At 39.1% G+C, this 5,967-nt stretch overlaps 1 long non-coding RNA gene across 2 annotated transcripts; it reads left to right on the top strand.

Moving 5' to 3' along the window:
- The first annotated feature begins 200 nt into the window (after positions 1–200).
- LOC134637046 (uncharacterized) lies at positions 201–5,025 on the top strand. 2 transcript variants are annotated; one of them, XR_010095055.1, is made up of 3 exons: positions 201–642; positions 1,461–1,629; positions 4,260–5,025. It is a non-coding gene; the product is annotated as an uncharacterized LOC134637046 (long non-coding RNA). The 2 variants fall into 2 exon arrangements; XR_010095054.1 differs by having other exon boundaries at positions 1,461–1,641.
- The last annotated feature ends 942 nt before the right edge of the window (positions 5,026–5,967 follow it).

Raw genomic sequence — 5,967 nt, 5'->3', positions numbered from 1 at the left:
AATAAATTCTGCAATTGTAAATTAATTTTTGAATTAAATTGGAAATTGGAATTTTTGAATTCCAATTTAATAAACTGCATTTCAAAATCCTTTTTCCACTTGCAATTTAATAAACTGCAGTTCAAAATCCTTTTTCCATTTGCACTTTAATAAACTGCAGTTCAAAATCCTTTTTCCACTTGCAATTTAATAAACTGCAGTTCAAAATCCTTTTTCCACTTGCAATTTAATAAACTGCAGTTCAAAATCCTTTTTCCACTTGCAATTTAATAAACTGCAGTTCAAAATCCATTTCCCTTTCCTGTTCGCTCCGGGATTAGGTGCTGGATTAGCTGCTGGATTAGCTGCTGGATTAGCTCTTCGATTAACAACTTGCTGGAGGCTATTCAAATTAGCCACACTGTGGGATGTAAGGAGCTCTCTGATTGGTTGGTCAGACACAGGCTGTCTGCCAGCCTGGATTTTTCTAGCTCATAGCTTCGCCCTGCTAAGAAGCGTGTGTGCTTGTACAAAGGCCGTTCAGCCTCGGGATTTACACTCGGCTCGACTCGGATATGTGAAGAATGAAGGGACCCTGCAGCGAAACGGAGAGCGCAACCTCTGACTGAGTGCCTGTCTACACAGTCTGACCACCTGTTGAAGGTAAGGTGCTAACATGGCTTACGCTAGCATCACCGCACGTAGCCCCGTTATTTTAAGGACATCTTAGTTTATGAAAGTTTTACGTCGCAGCTGTACGAGCTCGCTACGTGTTTTGTAAGCTGCTGTGCTCTTCACAAATAAAGCTGGAAGCAGCTCAGACTGTTAGAACCAGCACTGAGGCCTGTTACATTTATACAGTGTTAGAGCAATGGCTGCAACCTACAGCCTTTAAACTAGCGATTACAATGCTGACAGTAAACTCGTCAGTCCAGATGTTACCACATTACTTTGTGATACTTAAAACAACTGAGACAGGCTGATTAAAATAACAGCTGTCAGTTCTCTCATTCCTTATATCAAGACTGGAGATCACACTACTGATTTCAGTTCATTTAATATGTGAGTGCACAGATTCATTCTCAACTGGACATAAATGATGATCAAAGGTTGTATATATGATGAATTCATCAAATCCCAGCCTCTAACACAGTGTGCTGAATCTTAGCTTTGAATGTCCAGTATATTCTAATCAGTGCAATGTAAGCATTCACTGAACCTATAGTATCTACACCTGTGTGGTAAATGTGTGGTAAAGATACAGATAATGAAATTTAATTATTAATACAATATACATCATGAAAAATGAAAGCTGAAATTGATTCAGTTTAGTACTTTTTACTTTTCTCTGTATGCTCTGTGATTATAAAGGCCTTAAATTCTGTGATATATACTGTAAATGATTTTCACAGAGGTCTTAAAGTAGTTAAATCACTGCTGATAGTCTGGTTGTTTATATTTTCACGTTTTTGTGTCTGTAGGGCTGTTTGATGACGATTTGGACTCCTCTGGGAGATGAGGACACACCCACATCTGTTCCATACTGCAGCCATGGATGGTGTTACAGCTCTGAGTCAGCTTTGGGCCATCAGACGCACACACTGGAAAACCAGCACCTGGACTTCATGCAGGAGAGATGGCCTCAGTGATGTAGGTTCATAAGTGAGTTCAAACATTTCTGGCCTCTTATCACTTAGATTCCTTAATCTTAAAAGTGGATGCATTTAAAGCAGGAACTGCACACCTAGCTGTCAAAAGTTTGGCAGCATGAGTAAAGTTTTGTAGGGTCCTTGTTAAAAATTCCACAAGCACCACATTTGTCATATATAGTTCATTTTCAGGGCTCGCAAAATCGCTAGCCCGACGTCCCGGGGCTAGCGATTTTTCCAGTCGGGCTACCAGAATCTATCCCTGCCCTGCCCGTCGGGCTATCATAGGAAGGAAAAATATATGTCAATGCTTTTGCATTCTTTCGGAAATGTAGCTGGGTAAATATGTCATTGGCATCGGTGAACCACTGTCAATATGTGACTAGGGCTGCTCAATTAATCGAATTTTAATCTAAATTACGATCTGGGCTTTCAACGATCATTAAAAATGACTGAGCCGATTATTAGCACCTCCCTCGTGCTTTACTCTCGCGCTGCTCCGTGTGGCAAATCGAGCGCACCTCTCTGCGTTTCGAACACGCCTCACAACAATTAAGAGGAGCTAACAGAGGGAAGCTCGGAAAGCTAAGCAGAAGTTATTTGGAGAGGAGAGTGACTGCCGTTGGTTGAAAAGAGGTTAAAAAAAAAACCCTTCAGTGGTGTGGAAACATTATGGGTTCGCGGAGTCAGACGTGGATCAAGTAGACATAGTGTGTAAACTTTGGTGTTGTAGCTGCACCACAGAGCGACATGGCAAAGTTCACTAAACATAGATGTTTACATTTCATTTTTTATATTGCAAACATTTGCACTGTTATCAGTATTTGCACACTATTTTATACTATTTTTGACAATCTTTAAAGCCATTATTCAATACATTTTTATTGTTAAATAAATATCATCAAATAATCGAGATCTCAATTTCAGTGAAAATAATCGTGATTATCATTTTTGCCATAATCGAGCAGCCCTCTATGTGACATATTGAAATCGCATTTGAATTTGCGCTTGTTTTTTGCTTTCACTTTGCAATCGCGCGAACTGCGTATAGAGAGCGACAGTACTGATTGGTGAGTGACGATAATTTGCGCACCAATTCCTCTGACATCGTCTTATCAATCGTTAGTTTGCTATCAAACATGACAAGTGAAATCTTCCGCAGCAAGCTTAAACATGTGAGAGGTTGATCGCGCAGAGAATCGCTGAGCGTTATGTGAGTGCGTGTGTAAAGGCAGCAGGATATATATTTTAGTTCTGCAGAGCCAAATAAGACCGGTCAGGGTGAAGAAGTGACAGCCAAAGAAAAGCTTACCACAAAACGGAAAAGTTATGACAAATCAGACTATAAGGCAAAAAGAAAGTGCAGCTTTATGGTTTCATGGACAAAAGAATTTCTGTGGCTGGAATATGACAAGCTAAATAACCAGGGGTGCACATAAGTGGTCCGCAGGTGCGCATTCGCTGTCAAAATAAAATACGCGCACAAGATAAGAAGTTGCAACGCGTGTTTGCGTCCATAAGATTTTCTGGAGGAGGACAGACATTTGTTTAGAACTCTTAAAGATGTCGAAGAAGCTCCTTTGAGCAATTACTTTGGTGTTCCTCCACCTCCAAAGAAATGTCAGATGGAGTCCGAACCACAAAAGAAGCGCGTATTCTAGGAAAAGTGGTTGCAGGAGGTGAGCTGGCTTTAAACAAATGATGAATGCACAGAGATTTGGTGCAGAATGTGCCATGAAAATCCCACTCTAGCGGACAAAAACAGTGCCTTTTATATGGACGCAAACGCGCGTTGCAACTTCTTATCTGGTGCGCGTCTTTTATTGTGACAGCGAATGCGCACATGCGGACCACTTATGTGCACCCGTGTAAATAACATAATGTTCTGCCGGGTGTGTTGTTGGTTTCCCTCGATTTCTGAGTCGACAAGTGCCTTTGTTACTGGGACCAGTAATTTTAAGAAAGGCCCCCATTAGAACCCATGAGAAATGCAAGAAATTGATTATTGCTCAGTCTGCAAATAACATACTAAAAATCAACCTGAAAAATCTGTTTAGAACAGCGTACTTTGTTGCAAAGAGTGAACTACCATTGGCAAAATTTAGCAGTCTTTGCAAACTTCAAAAAGCAAATGGCCTAGATCTTGGTTCCACTTGCCTCTTACCTGTGACTCCAGTGGAAATTTCAAATTCAGGATCTGACACAGACTGATTCCTGTTGTACAGTTCTTACAAGTTCATAGAAATTTCTGTTCAATTACAACCAAGTATTTGAGTTGATGATTGTAATTTTTATACAATATTGTAATTTGTGTTTCAACAATTTTTTGATTAATGTTTTTTTTCCGTTACGGAAACAAAACAGGAAACAAAACATAAAAAAAATTGCTCCCTTATTTATTCGGGCTACTTAAATTTATTTTGGGCTACCAAAAACTGAAGAGTCCCTGCCCGAAGGGCTACCAGGGATTTTGAAATTTTGCGAGCCCTGATTTTGTACAGGACATTTTTGAAATTATAAACTATATATTCTAGTTGTCCACTTGTCAGTAATTTTTGAGTAAATGGATGGCACTGATAAATCAGTGGTGATTCACCTGCAAATGTTTTTAACAAACTTTGTTTTTTGTAGAATTCATCAGCAGCTGTGAAGAGATGCATTTGAATATCTTCTGGTTCCACTTTTCCTAACCTGGAAGCTGAGGATGGCTGATTTCTGACAAGGACACACACCTCAGCGCTTATCATGGGTGTTACATCCTCCGTGCAGCAATTCCAGAGAAAACGAGAGAGCAACGACCACTCATTAAGACCAGACAGAAATCTGTCCCTTTTTGGCAGCTGTGGAAACTTCCAATAAGAAAGTTTGCATTCTTAGAACAATGCTGGGTCGTGTGTGATGTGTCATCATATGAGGATATTACATTTTGACTTAATTCTGCTCAATTAAGTGTTTTGATCGTTGATCCAGTATAGCAGCTTTGTGTTGTGCAGCAAGTTAAAACCCATTGTCCTCACGAGCACAGCATCTAACAACTCTCCTTAAAAAAACCGAATGACTTTAACTGGACACAATGGTTTCCAGTGGGAGATACATTCATCACTCATCCGTGACACTGGAGAAGTCACCTGGATGAGTGATAAAACAATTTTCCATGGAAAATCCAGAGGAACTAAACTTTGTTGTTGTTTCTCTGGGCTCAATTTCAGCCTCAGGAGCATCTCTCAGAAGAAAACATTTTGCCAATAATCAGATAAAAAGATTGTTGAACCAGGTGGTATTCTCTGGAGTTTAAGACCAAAACTGAACTCAGTGAATTGACATTAGACTGGAATTCATAAGATGAATCGAAATACTGCTGAAGCTGATATATATATATATATATATAATATATATATGTGTGTGTGTGTGTGTGTGTGTTTTTTCTCCAATTCACCAGGTCTGTAAAGTTCAGTATGACTGTGGTACATGATACAAAAGAATAAATACAGAAGAATAAAAACTTTATGTGAATAACTTTACTCTTCTTAAAAATAACTCATAAAACAAGTAAAAGTACAAATGTGTACAAGTTAGAGACTTCCTCAGTAAGTTTACACTCTTTTGGAGTGATTTTAATTATGTGTTAAAGAAGAAAGAGATTAGGAGGTGAGGTAGAGGATGCACAGTCCATCATCACTGAGGCCGTCTCTCCTGCATGAAGTCCAGGTGCTGGTTTTCCAGTGTGTGCGTCTGATGGCCCAAAGCTGCCTCAGAGCTGTAACACCATCCATAGCTGCAGTATGGAACAGATGTGGGTGTGTCCTCATCTCCCAGAGGAGTCCAAATCGTCATCAAACAGCCCTACAGACACAAAAACATGTGAAAATATAAACAACCAGACTATCAGCAGTGATTTAACTACTTTAAGACCTCTGTGAAAATCATTTACAGTATATATCACAGAATTTAAGGCCTTTATAATCACAGAGCATAGAGAGAAAAGTACTAAACTGAATCAATTTCAGCTTTCATTTTTCATGATGTATATTGTATTAATAATTAAATTTCATTATCTGTATCTTTACCACACATTTGCCACACAGGTGTAGATACTGTAGGTTCAGTGAATGCTTACATTGCACTGATTAGAATATACTGGACATTCAAAGCTAAGATTCAGCACACTGTGTTAGAGGCTGGGATTTGATGAATTCATCATATATACAACCTTTGATCATCATTTATGTCCAGTTGAGAATGAATCTGTGCACTCACATATTAAATCAACTGAAATCAGTAGTGTGATCTCCAGTCTTGATATAAGGAATGAGAGAACTGACAGCTGTTATTTTAATCA

This window comes from Pelmatolapia mariae, linkage group LG10_11 (assembly GCF_036321145.2).
Source record: "Pelmatolapia mariae isolate MD_Pm_ZW linkage group LG10_11, Pm_UMD_F_2, whole genome shotgun sequence".
In the NCBI taxonomy this organism is placed as follows: Eukaryota; Metazoa; Chordata; class Actinopteri; order Cichliformes; family Cichlidae; genus Pelmatolapia; species Pelmatolapia mariae.
Note: the sequence above shows the minus strand (reverse complement) of the source record. Positions and strands in the feature narration are given on the sequence as shown.